This window comes from Mauremys reevesii, linkage group 17, assembly GCF_016161935.1.
Source record: "Mauremys reevesii isolate NIE-2019 linkage group 17, ASM1616193v1, whole genome shotgun sequence".
NCBI classification, from domain to species: domain Eukaryota; kingdom Metazoa; phylum Chordata; order Testudines; family Geoemydidae; genus Mauremys; species Mauremys reevesii.
Window position 1 is genome coordinate 14,046,824 of NC_052639.1, and position 13,413 is coordinate 14,060,236.

A 13,413-nucleotide genomic window follows, 5' to 3' on the forward strand; every position below is an offset into this window, starting at 1 on the left:
CCCTGGTGGGGCCTCTTACCGGGCCCACTCAAGGTGCTCGCTTTTGCCATGGGGCAGGAGATTTTACCCCACGAGGCTTTTCCCCAGCTGGCGAGAAGCAGAGAAACACCCAGGCTCCCAAGGCGCTATGTAGCAACCCCCTCAAGCACAGGGACAGATGCACATTTGGAAGAGGGAAACTACTCTACACCCTAGCCCGGGCAGCCGCCCATTTTCTTTGGCAAGTCAGGAATGGCAAAGGCGAGACTGGAAGCACCTGGGGCTCATGCCCCAGCCTTTGTGACGCCCATCCCCCAGCTCCTTCCCGGGGCTCTAGCTGAAGCCAGAGCATTGGCCTGAGCAGCCAAGAAGAGGTTCAGGCCCTGAAGGGAGCAGGACTTTCAGCACAAAGGTAAAACCGGACAAGCACAACCACGAAGGGACTCAAACCCTCAATTGTCTAATCTAAAGTCAGACGCCTTATCCATTAGGCCACATGGTAAAAGTCCCTCTAGGTACTTCTTTGGAAAAGGCAGACACTGATGCGTCCGACGAAGTGGGGATTCCCCCACGAAAGCTCATGCTCCAGTACGTCTGTTAGTCTATAAGGTGCCACAGGACTCTTTGCTGCTTTTGCAGACACTGTGTTTCTCAGGTCAGCTACTGAGGGGGGCCGAGACTCTCTGGGCACAAGAAGTGGAGTTCCCAGCGACACGTGAGACTTAATTGTCTGGAGCCAGGTGCAGGGCTTTGGCAGGGAGGCTCGGGCATGGGGGCTGGGGTGCAGCGGATGGACCGGCTGTCTAGGTGGGGAGATTTAGTCTCACCGAGGAGGAATCCTGATGATAGTCAGTGGCCAGGGCCGGTGCAACCACTAGGCGAACTAGTCGGCCGTCCAGGGTGCCAAGTGGTTGGGGGCACCAAAAATCGCACTCAGGGGAGGCAGTGGAGTGGAGGTGAGCTGGGGCAGGGGGCTGGGAGGTTTGGGAGAGCTGCCTGCAGCAAGCAATGGGGGCGTGCAGGGAACCACTCCCTGTCCCAGCTCACCTCTGCTCCGTCTTCTGCCCTGAGCACGCCGCCCCCGCTCTAAGTCTCCTCCCCTTCCAGGCTTGCGGCACTAAACAGCTGATTGGCACCGCAAGCCTGGGAGGCGGGAGAAGTGGAGCGGTGCCGGCGAGCTCAGGGGAGAAGGCGGAGTGGAGGTGAGCTGGGGTGGGGAGCTGCTGCAGGGGGGCTGCCCGGCTCTTCCCCATGGCCCCAGCCCCGCCCCCCCCCCAGCACACCCAGCATGGTAAGTGGAGTGACCCAGCCCCAGCCTGGTCCACTTCCCTGGCTCCCAGCCATGCCGCCGGCGAGTGCTGTGGGGCGGTTCCCCCCTCCCCTCAAGCTTGAGAGCCAGGGGAGCAGGGCCGGCTGGAGCCCCAGGCCGCCCGGGGGGCCCGCCGACGGGCTGGTCCCAGGCCTCCGTGGGGATGGGGCTGGCTACCTCCTGCGGGAAGTGGAGTTACCCGGCCCCAGCCTGCTCTGCTCCCCTGGCTCTCAGGCTTGTGTTGGTGTTGGCTAGATTTGTGCGGGTGTTTGTGTATATTAGCAATTGTGTGTGTGTGTGTCAGGATTCATGCATGTGTCTGTGTATGTTTGCAATTGTGTGTGTGTGTATGCGCTCTGCCGCCCTCTGCCGGCACGACAACTATTTCTCTGTATGTCGCAGCCCCATACCGTCGACCCCAGTGGAGATTTCCCCATCTTACAAGGGCTGGCTGGCCTGACCCTTCTCCCCTCTGCGGAATGTGGCGGGGGCTGCAGCTCTCCCCCTGTGGGGCAGGAGTGCCACGGTGTGGGGTACTGGTCTCCAATGCACCAGGAGAGTAGCTCAGTTGAGGCAGGGCAGGGCGTGTGGTGTCCGTTCTGCGTTGCCTGGTGCTGGGCCATTGCACAATCCCCAGCCACGCTGCACAGTGCACCCCAAGAGGGGACAAGGGGTCCAAGCACATGATCCTGCATGAGGATCATTCTCATTGGTAGCCATCCAGTGGCAGTGAGTTCCATGAGCCTTGGCAGATGCTGTGTGGGGCAGGAGGTCCTTGTATTGGTAGCTGTGGGAGTGAACTGCGTGCAGTTGTATCTCTGAGCACGATTGTGAATATTATGGTGTGTGTGGGGTGATTGTGAGTGTGGCTGGGGCGGTGATTGGTGCTCTCTTTGGGGGTTGGGCTAGCATGTCCCTCTGGGTGTGTGGTGTCTGAGTGTTCTTGCGATTGTGTGAGTCTCTTTGTGCGTCAGAGTGTGTGTATGTGTGTGTGTGTGTGTGTGACTTGCTGCAGAATACAAAATCCTGCAAAGCCATTTCCTAGTGGTTAGCCCAGCAACACACTGATACAAACAGTGTCACAGATGCACACACACACAGAGTAGGGCTCAGCCCCACCAGCAGGGGCAGCAGGGACACACACGTCTCTCCTGGGCCAGCTTGGACAATTTCCCATCACGACCCGGCACAGTGCTGGTGCCCCACACGGGGTGGGCAGTGACTGGGCAGGGGCAGATGTGCCGGATCTGTAAAAGCCCCAAAGAGTCCTGTGGCTCCTCATAGAAGAACATCCGTGTGTGAGCATGAGCTTTAGTGGGTGAATCCCCACTGCGTCGGATGGATTCAGAAGGAAGCACTTTGGGAAAATCAGTCAAGGCCCTTAGCTGAGCTGAGACACAGACCCAGTGACCCCTGCACCACCCTGGGAGGGCAGTGGGGTTGAGTGGTCAGAGCAGGGAGGGGGCTGGGCACCAGGACCCCTGGGTTCTATCCCTGGCTCTGGGGGTGGAGTGAACTGGGATCCAGGACTCCTGGGTTCCATAGGGAAACTGTTTTTCCCTGTGCTTCCCTCCTAGTGATCCCAGCCCAGCCCCCTAGTGGAGACTGAGCACAAGTGGGGGGAGTTGTTCTCCCACTTTGGACTTATGATTCAAACCCCTCCCCCAGGGGCTGTGATATCAAGAAATCTGCCCCCCACCCCCAACACAGAGAAAACTGGTGGGATTCTGTCCACACGCAGAGAATTTTCTCCGCCGGGCTCCTTCGGTTCATCTCGCTGCTCTCCCTACTGCCGCCAGACACTGCTCATCTGCATAGCCCCGCCCATGGACACGTGACACCTTCTGTCCTGCTGGTTTCAAGTGAGTGAGTTGCCCTCTGGTAGTGAGCAGGACCCAGCACGTCACAGCCCCAGCCAGGGCCGGCTCCAGGCACCAGCTCAGCAAGCAGGTGCTTGGGGCAGCCAGGAAGGCGGCATGTCGAGTCTTTGGCAGCAATTCGGCAGCGGGTCCCTCGGTCCCTCTTGGAGGGAAGGACCTGCCACTGAATTGCTGCTGAAGAAGAAAGTGGTGCAGTGGAGCTGCCGCCGATTGTGATCACAGATTTTTTTCCTGCCGGCAGGGGCGGCAAAAACCTGGGCCGGCCCTGGCCCCAGCACACGGCACAGCCCCAGCACACGTCATAGCATGTCACAGCCTGGGGCAGGGAGATATTGGGGAAGGGGATGAGGAGAGACCCAGCCCCATAGACCCATAGGGGCAGCGGGATATGGGGGCAGGAGAGGGGATGGCGGGGAGAGACCCAGCTCCATAGACCCCCAGCGGCAGGAACTGAGGGGAGAAGGGGAGGGAGGATCCAGCCCTATAGACCTGTAGGGGCAGGGAGATATTGGGGGCAGGAGGAGAAGGGGTTGGCAGAGACCCAGCCCGGGGTGCAGGGAAATGGGGTGGTTTGGAAGGAACTGGGGAGGAGAAGAGACACATGGCAGGACAGGAAACCGACTCACTCCGAATACATGCAGAGCAGGGCAGGGCGGAGGCAGATCATGCTGGTCCCAGGGTAATTTCGGGGGGTTCTGATTCCCCACTCAGCTGGGGGGCTCACCTCTGGGCTGAGGAGGATGCAGGGGCTGTGTGTGTGTGTCAGGCTGGGGGAGCTGCCTGGGCAGAGGTGCTGAGCCACGTAAATTATCGATCTAAACGCCGTTGTAGAGAACACTATGTTGGCACACCGCTTCCTGGCAGCCAGAGACTGTGCTTTCTACACCTGCTCCTGTGGATGTGACCTCTCTCCTGATCGCTAAGGAAAGGAGCCTTTCCAGGAAATGGCCACAGCTTCTGGGAATCCGCATGTGGCTGTAAACAGAATTTGGCTCCTGGAACACAAGGCAACTTAAAAGCTGAGCACGCAGACAGGGGCTTGAACCCTGGCCCCTCAGATTAAAAGCCTGATGCTCTACCAACTGAGCTACCTGGGCTTGTTAAGAGCATCTTCACCGTTCACCACAGGAGTGAGCAGGCAGGCAAAGAGAGGCAAAGAAAGTCCCCAGAACTCCTCCTCTTTCTGCACAGCCACTGCCTGTCAGCAGGATTCCTCCTCCTCCTCCCTCCTGTGCCTCAGTGCGACTAAATCTCCACAGCTAGACAGCCGGTCCGTCCGCTGCACCCCAATCCCCCATGCCTGAGCCTCCCTGTCAAAGCCCTGCACCTGGCCCCGTATAATTAAGTCTCACATCTCACTGGGAACTCGACTTCTTGTGCCAGAGAGTCTCGCCCCCCCTCAATAGGTGACCCAAGAAACACAGGCCTGGTCTACACTAGGCGTTTAAATCGGTTTTACGAGCGTAAAACTGATTTAACGCCACAACCGTCCACACTAGGAGGCACCTTATATCGATTTTAATGGCTCTTTAAATCGGTTTCTGTACTCCTGCCCGACGAGAGGAGTAGCGCTAATATCGGTATTAACATATCGGAATAGGGTTAGTGTGGCGCAATCGACGGTATTGGCCTCGGGAGCTATCCCACAGTGCACCACTGACCGCTCTGGACAGCATTCTCAACTCGGATGCACTGGCCAGGTAGACAGGAAAAGCCCGCGAACTTTTGAAATTCATTTCCTGCTTCGACAGCGTGGAGAGCTCATCATCACAGGTGACCACGCACAGCTCATCAGCACAGTTAACAATGCAGTCTCCTGAGAATCGAAAAGAGCCCCAGCATGGACCGCTCGGGAGGTACTGGATCTGATCGCTATATGGGAGAGGATTCAGTGCTAACAGAACTGCGTTCCAAAAGACGAAATGAAAAAGTATTTGAAAGAATTTCTAAGGCTATGACGGCTAAAGGCCACAGCAGGGACTCCGTGCAGTGCAGAGTGAAAGTTAAGGAGCTCAGACAAGCCTACCAGAAAACCAAAGAAGCAAGCGGAAGGTCGGGGCAGGTCGAAAAACATGCCGCTTCTATGATGAGCTGCATGCAATTTTAGGGGCTGCGCCACAAGTACCCCACCCTGACCGTGGATTCCGAGGTGGGGGTTGTAATCTCTGCCATGTCTGAGGATTATGCAGATGGGGAAGATGAAGAGGAAGAAGAAGAGGAAGACCTCGCAGAGAGCACACAGCACTCCGTGAACCCCAGCAGCCAGGAGCTTTTTATCACCCTGACGGAATTACCCTGCTCCCAGCCCTCACAATCAACTATTCCAGAGAATGACGCCATGGAAGGGAGCTCTGGTGAGTGTACCTTTGCAAATAGCAAACAGTGTTTTTTAAGCAAGCCTTTTTTAATGATTGATTTGCCCAGAGGACTTGGGATGCATTCGCAGACAGTATAGTTACTTAGAAAAGTTTGTTAACATGTCCGGGGATTGAGAGGAAATCCTCCAGGGACATCTCGATGAAGCGCTCCTGTAGGTACTCCAGAAGCCTTTGCAGAAGGTTTCTGGGCAAGGCATCCTTGTTCCGCCCACCATGGTAGGACACTTTACCATGCCATGCATGTAGCAAGTAATCAGGTATCATTGCGTGGCAAAGCATCGCAGCGTATGGTCCCGGGGACTGCTGGCATTCAAGAAGCATCCGCTCTTTATCTTGTTCTGTTATCCTCAGCAAAGTGATATCGTTCAGGATAACCTGGTTAAAAATCAGGAATTTAAGTAAGGGGTGGCCATTTTCTACTGGTTTCGTGGAATGCAGCAGCTTAAAAAACACTTTCCTGCACGTAGCGAAGCGGGGAGGAGGAGTGAAATGCCGATGATCTTTTCTGTTTGGTCACCGGTGGGTGGGGAGGGGAAGGTTGTTGATTAGCAGGGAGCTAGCGTGGTATTAGCCATGCGTTGGGGGGGAGGGTAAATCACTGAGACAGTGGCTTACCATGGCCGCATGCAAGCTGAATTCTGATGCCTGGACCTGATGTGTCTGTGAGATCTGTAAACCCAGAGCTGCAAGCGGTCACTATTAAGATGAAAAATGCGACCTTGTAGGAAATCACATGTGCTAGGTGAATAGTGATGTTCACTGTGAAACAGTATAACCATTGTTCTGTAAAATGTATCTTTCTAAATATTTATCTCCCTCGTGCAGCTGCAAATTTTTCAAGCGTCCCTCCTCCATCCCAAAGGCTAGCACAGATAAGGCGGAGGAAAAAGAGACGCGAGATGAGATGTTCTCGGATATTATGGAAGTTACACGCAATGAAAGAGCTCATCTGAATGAGTGGAAGGACGTGGTTTCAAATTACAGGAAAGAGGCCAGTGAACGTGAGGACAGGAGGGACAACCGAGATGAGAGGTGGCGGCAGGAAGACCGGCAGGAAAATCAGCGGTGGCGGCAGGAAGATCAGCGGTGGCGGGATGCAACTCTGGGGCTGCTGCGTGATCAAACTGACATGCTCCGGCGTCTTGTGGAGCTTCAGGAACGGCAGCAGGATCACAGAGTGCCGCTGCAGCCCCTGTATAACCACCCTCCCCCCTCACCATGTTCCTTAGCCTCCTCACCCAGACGTGTAAGAACGCGTGGGGGGAGGCTCCGTGCACCCGCCACTCCACCCCGTGGACAGCCCAACCAGAAGGATGCCGTTACTCTGAATTTTTTTAATGGCCTTCTCCATCCCTCCTTTCCTCCTCCCAAAGCACACCCTTACTTCTCTCCCTCTTTTATAATGAATCAATAAAGAATTCATGCTTTTTAAATGAGAGTGACTTTATTTGCATAAGTAAGCTGTACTCGAAGGGGGAGGGGGAGTTGCTTACAGGGACTGAGTCAATCAAGGGGGTTGGGTGTTCATCAACAAACACAGCAGTCACACTGTACCCTGGCCATTGATGAAGCTCGTTTTCAAAGCTTCTCTGATGCGCCGCTTCCTGGTGTGCTCTTCTAATCTCCCTGGTGTCTGGCTGCGCGTAATCAGCGGCCAGGTGATTTGCCTCAGCCTCCCACCCGCCATAAAGGTCTCCCCTTACTCTCACAGAGATTGTGGAGAATACAGCAAGCAGCAATAACATAGGGGACATTGGTTTGGCTGAGGTCTGAGCGAGTCAGTAATGTGCGCCAGCGCGCCTTTAAACGGCCAAATGCACATTCCACCACCATTCTGCACTTGCTCAGCCTGTAATTGAACAGATCCTGACCACTGTCCAGGCTGCCTGTGTATGGCTTCATGAGCCATGGCATCAAGGGGTAGGCTGGGTCCCCCAGGATAACGACAGGCATTTCAACATCCCCAACTGTTATTTTCTAGTCTGGGAAGTAAGTCCCTTGCTGCAGCCCTTTAAACAGAGTAGTGCTTCTGAATACGCGAGCGTCATGAACCCTCCCTGGCCATCCCGTGTGGATGTTTGTGAAACGTCCCTTGTGATCCACCAGTGCTTGCAGCACCATTGAAAAGTACCCCTTCCGGTTTACGTACTGGGTGCCCTGGTGCTGCGGTGCCAAGATAGGGATATGGGTTCCATCTATCGCCCCCCCACAGTTAGGGAATCCCATTGCAGCAAAGCCATCCACTATGGCCTGCACGTTTCCCAAGTCACAACCTTTCGTAGCAGCAGCTTAGTGATTGCTTTGGCTACTTGCATCACAGCAGCCCCCACAGTAGATTTTCCAACTCCAAATTGATTCCCGACTGACCGGTAGCTGTCTGGCGTTGCAAGCTTCCACAGGGCTATCGCCACTCGCTTCTCTACTGTGAGGCTGCTCTCATCTTGGTATTATGGCGTTTCAGGGCAGGGCAAGCAAGTCACAAAGTTCCATGAAAGTGCCCTTATGCATGCGAAAGTTTCGCAGCCACTGGGAATCGTCCACACCTGCAACACAATGCGGTCCCACCAGTCAGTGCTTGTTTCCCGGGCCCAAAATCGGCGTTCAATGGATAGAATCTGCCCCATTACCATCAGGATCTCCAAAGCGCCGGGGCCGCGGTTTGAGATAATTCTGTGTCCACGTCCTCATCACTGTCATCGCCGGCGCTGCCGTATCCGCCTCTTACTCGCCTCGGTTCGAAGGTCCTGGTTCAGCATATACTGCACGAGTGCGCGAGGTGTTTAAAACATCCACGATTGCGGTATGGAGCTGAGCAGGGTCCATGCTTGCTGTGCTATGGCGTCTGCACGGTTCACCAAGCAAAAAAGGCGCGAAACGGTTGTCTGCCGCTGTCAGGGAGGGAGGGAGGGGTGAGGCTGTACCCAGAACCACCCGCGAAAATGATTTTTGCCCCATCAGGCACTGGGATCTCAACCCGGAAATGCCAAGGGGCGGGGGAGGCTGTGGGAACTATGGGATAGCTACGGGATAGCTACCCACAGTGCAACGCTCCAGAAATCGACGCTAGCCTCGGACCATGGACGCACACCACCGATTTAATGTGTTTAGTGTGGCCGCGCGCACTCGATTTTATAAAATCTGTTTTACAAAACCGGTTTATGCAAATTCGGAATAGTCCCGTAGTGTAGACGTACCCACAGTGTCCACCTTTTCCAAAGAAGTGCATGAAGTAGGCGCCCGCATGGCTTAACGGATAAGGTGCCTGACTTTGAATCAAAAACTTGAGGGGTCAAGTCCCTTTGTGGTTGTGTTGATGCAGTTTTACCTTCGTGCTGAAAGTCCTGCTCCTTTCAAATCTGGAACCTCTTCTTGGCCGCTCAGGCCAATGCTCTGGCTTCAGCTAGAGCCCCGGGAAGGAGTTGGGGGTTGGATGTCACAAAGGCTGGGGCATGAGCCCCAGGTGCTTCCAGTCTAGCCTTTGCTATTCCTGAATTCCCAAAGGAAATGGACGGCTGCCCGGGCTAGCGTGTGGAGCAGTTTCCCTCTGTCCCTGTGCTTGAGGGGGGTTGCTACATAGCGCCTTGGGAGCCTGGATGTTTCTCTGCTTCTCACCAGCTGGAGAAAAGCCTCTTGGGATAACATCTCCTGCCCCACTGCAAAAGTGAGCATGGAGTATGGGAACGGTAAGAGGCCCCACCAGGGCTGGCCCTGCTTTCCTACCGTCTACTGATGTTGGACACAGAGCATCAGCAGCCGCCCCGCATGGTGGTCTGCGGGTGGCCTTCAGTGGGGGTTTGGCATGGCAGGGAGCAGGCTGGCCGGGAGTCTTGTTGCCTGTCTGCTGGCCACACATAGGCATGGTCCTGCCCTCGTCTAGCCCCGCCCTCAGTCGCTCTGTGGCTTATAAGCCTTCCCTCGGAGCTGTCAGCACCAGCCGCCTCTGCTCCAGGTGCCCAGAGGAGGAGAGGTGTGCTGGGCTCCAGCCTGGGACTCTGCCTCCCTCCTGCCTATCAAGCCTGGCCCTGGCACTGCTTTCTTCAAGTGCCATGTGAGCAAGAGGAAAAGTGTGGCTACAAGCACCAGACTTGTGGGCATCAGGTGAAGCAGTGAGAATCCCAACCACTAGAGCCACTTCTAAACCCCCACCAAAGACCTGGCTCTGGTGGGGAAAAGGAGTTAACGACCCACTTTTGTATAGCTGGAGACAAGAAAGCACTTTGAGCACCAGATCTTTACCACCAGCTAACACAAGGTCCCACTGAGATTTGAACTCAGATTGCAGGATTCAGAGTCCTGAGTGCTGCCCTTTACACCATGGGACCAGCTTGTATTGGTCTCTTGGGACATTGGAGACTCTCACAGGGCTGGCTTGTGTAAGGGACTGTTGGCCCTTTACTAAAACTTAGTGGGGTTTGGTTGGCTAGTTCCCAGTCCCAATAGAAGGGGGAAGGGCCAATGGGAAATCAGGACCCTGAGACTGACAGGCCCCTGGGGCAATGGTCACCAACGGGTAGGGAACAAGTGAGAATTTGTTAATGGAGAAAAATTCCTGGTGAAAATTGGCAAAGCTGTGCAGATTTTGAAAAGTTCCAGTGAATTTACACATGAAGATACAAACAGAGAGACAAACACGCACACAGAGAATGAGAAAATCACACACTGCACAGGCCCACACAGACATAACAAAAACCAAACCCACACAGCACACAGAGCCATATACACAAAAAGGAAAACCTCACAAAATATAGAAAGAACAAATCCACACCAAAAATACAGCAAAAACCCACAACAGGAAACACAAAACCCACATATCAAAAGAATACAAAGCAAAAAACAATATTAATGCAAAAATCATACACACATCCATGCACACAGAACTATGCAAGACATCCACCAAAATCACACAGGACCCACATGCACATCAACGTGACAGATGAAAACCACACCAGCATACAGCAAGCCAGGCAGGGTTTGAGTCTCACAGCGAAGTGGGTGAGCACACAGGTGGTTTGGGGAGCAAAGACTGAGAGGGAGTCAGGGGCAGTGCTCTGGGCTCTGCCTGACCCCTCCTGACACAGGCAGCTGGTGGAGGGCAGAGCCTGGTAGATCTGTGGAATCTGCCCTGCTCTCTGTAAAGCAAGGGGACCTCAGTGTCTTCTGAGCAGGAATTGTATTTTCTGCAGGGCAAACTGATTGGCAGAAGCCATTTGCTTAAAGGAAACTAGGGCTGCAGGTGAGGTTTGAACTCACAACCTCAGCATCACTCCACTCAGCACTGCTCTGTAAGTCCTGGGCACTAACCCATTGCACCACTGGGCCCTGCTTTCAGGAGCTTGTCTCCATGTTTCATGGCTGGATTAGAGGAGTGGGGGGGTTGCATTAGCTAATACAAATCCATATGAAAGGCTGCAGAATGGCAGCAGCAGAGGTGGGGAGCCTCCTTCCATGTGAAAGAGCTGGTTCCCCCTTCCGTTGCTCAGGGGAAGGTTGGTGCTTTGAGCCCACCTGGTGCTGGAGCATCTGATGGGTGAGATTAACGGGACTCAGGGAGGGGAAGGAAAGGGAGGGGAAGTCTTTTCTATCCCTGCCTAGCTCCACTGGTCTCCTGTGGCCCTTTCGGCTCCGTGCTCCCCTGTTGGGGAGATGCAGAGACAAGCCCCCATCGGGGTGAGTCACCGAGAGGCTGTGTCCCGTGGCGTGTGTGGGGGAGGGTTGGATGGGGCTCAAGGGGAGAAGGTTGTGTGTGACAGTGCGTGGGGGAGGGGGAGGGTGTGTTCCTTAGGATAGAAACAGAGGTGAAAGTAAGCTGGTACAAGCTGGTACGGCATAGCGGCAAGAGCCAATACGCCGTGCCGGACTGCACCGGCTTTTGCTGTGGGGATTGAAAGGGCTCTAGGCTCCCCGCCACAGCTGGCAGCCCAGAGCCCTTTAAACCCCCCACCCGCGGCTCCGGCGGCCAGGCTGGGGCCGGATTTAAAGGGCTCTGGGCTGCTGCGGCTGCGGTCAGCCCAGAGCCCTTTGAATCCCGGCCGCGGCTCTGGTGGCTGGGCTGGGGCCAGAATTTAAAGGGCTACCTCTGCAGCTGGGAGGCCCTGGTTCATTTAAAGGCCCTTGGTCTCCCAGCCACAGCTGGTACTCCAGGGCCTTTAAATCTTGAGAGGCCACGCCCCCCCAGATGAGGCCACGCCCCTTCTGGATGAGGCCACGCCCCCTCGGGACTCCGGCAGTACCGGTAAGTCCTGTAAGTTACTTTCACCCCTGGATATAAATGATGGAAAACACAGGGGTAGTGACAGTGAAGCCCCGTGTCTGAGTGTTATGACTATGTGTGGTGTTGCCATTCACCTTCTCCTCCTATGGTCTCAGCTTTCATTGAATCCAGCATTTTTTCTCCTGTCATCATCCCAGAGGTGTCCCACATGCCTCAGCTACCGAGTGTCCCTCTTAGAGACGCTGAGGACTGGAACTGATTTCAGCTGCTGGGCAGCTCTGCTAGGTCTTTATTCATTTGCATAGGAAAATAGTGTTTAAATTCATTTCAAGCCCCCCTCAACTTCAGCGAACTCCTGAACATACTGGAGATGGGTGTGGAAATCGATTTTCATTTGAAAAAGTTTCTTTAAGGGACTCATTTGGAGTGGAACTAGGAACCCATTACCCTACAGGAAACATTCACCCACTGAGCTATACTCTCAACAGAGAACATCCTGTATAGCCCAGAGCAGGAACAGTTTTTAACCTGGGGGTTAGTAAACTTTATCTCTATACAAACCCCACAGCTTACAAACTCCCCACCCCCGCTCTGTGTCACCAGAGCACAACAACTCTCCTTGGAGCACACACAGCTCCCCAGCTCGCTGCCCGTCAGTCTCTCCAGCATTGCTCCAATCCCTTAAAGCAGGGTCTCAACCTCAATTTACCTTAGGGCCAGGGCCAGTCCTCCAATCCTCCCAGTGGGCCAATAATGTCACTCATACCGCCCAGAACCAGCCCCCCAAAACTCCACCCCCCACCTGCCTAAGGCTCTGGGAGGAGTTTGGGTGAGGAGGTGGTCTAGGGTGCAGGCCCTGGGCTGGGGCTGGGGATTGGGGTGCAGGAGGGGTGCAGCCTCTGGGGGGAGTTTGGGTGCAGAAGGGGTGAGAGGCTGGTCTCTGGAAGGGAGTTTGGGTGGGGGTGGGGTTCTGGGGTGCAGGCTCTGGGATGGAGTTTGCAGCACCGTAACATGGGCGAGGCAGTGAGGCACTTGCCTCGGATGCAGAAAGTGGAGGCGCAGCTCTACCACGATCAGAGGCGCTTCGCTGCCACTTCTTCGCGGCAGTTCATCAGTGGGTCCTTCTCTCCGAGAGGACTCAGGGACCCACTGCTGAATTGCCACCGAAGGATGAATGAAGCGGCGGTGGCAATTCAGTGGCAGGTCCTTCCCTCCGACAGGGATCAAGGACCCGCAGCCAAAGAGCCTGGAGCTGGCCCTTGCCTCGGGCACAAAAATTCCTTGTACGGCTCTGGGAGTTTGGGTGTTGGGTGCAGGCTCTGGACTGGGGCAGGGAGTAGGGGGAACAGGAGGAGGGGTGGGGGTGCAGGCTCTGGGAGGGAGATTAGGGTGGGCAGGAGGGTGTGTGTGGAGGGAGAGGGTGCAGGCTGTGGGAGGGAGTTGGGGGCAGGTGTGTGTGGACCGGGCTGCAGGCTCTGGGAGGAGTTTGCAGGGAGGAGGGGTATGTGGGGAGGGGTGGGGGTGCTGGCTCTGGGAGGGAGTCAGGCGCTTACCTGGGTCTCCAAGGTGGGGTGGGCTGGGGGGCCTCAACGTTCTGCTGCCCCCGGGCATCACCCCCGCAGTGTCCCATTGGCTGCAGGGGCTCGGGGTGGGGGC

General features: G+C 55.4%; 1 non-coding gene across 1 annotated transcript; it reads right to left on the reverse strand.

The window, feature by feature from the left end:
• Positions 1-9,796: 9,796 nt before the first annotated feature.
• On the reverse strand, positions 9,797-9,868 carry TRNAQ-CUG. The gene has a single exon. It is a non-coding gene; the product is annotated as a tRNA-Gln (tRNA).
• Between the last annotated feature and the right edge of the window lie 3,545 nt (positions 9,869-13,413).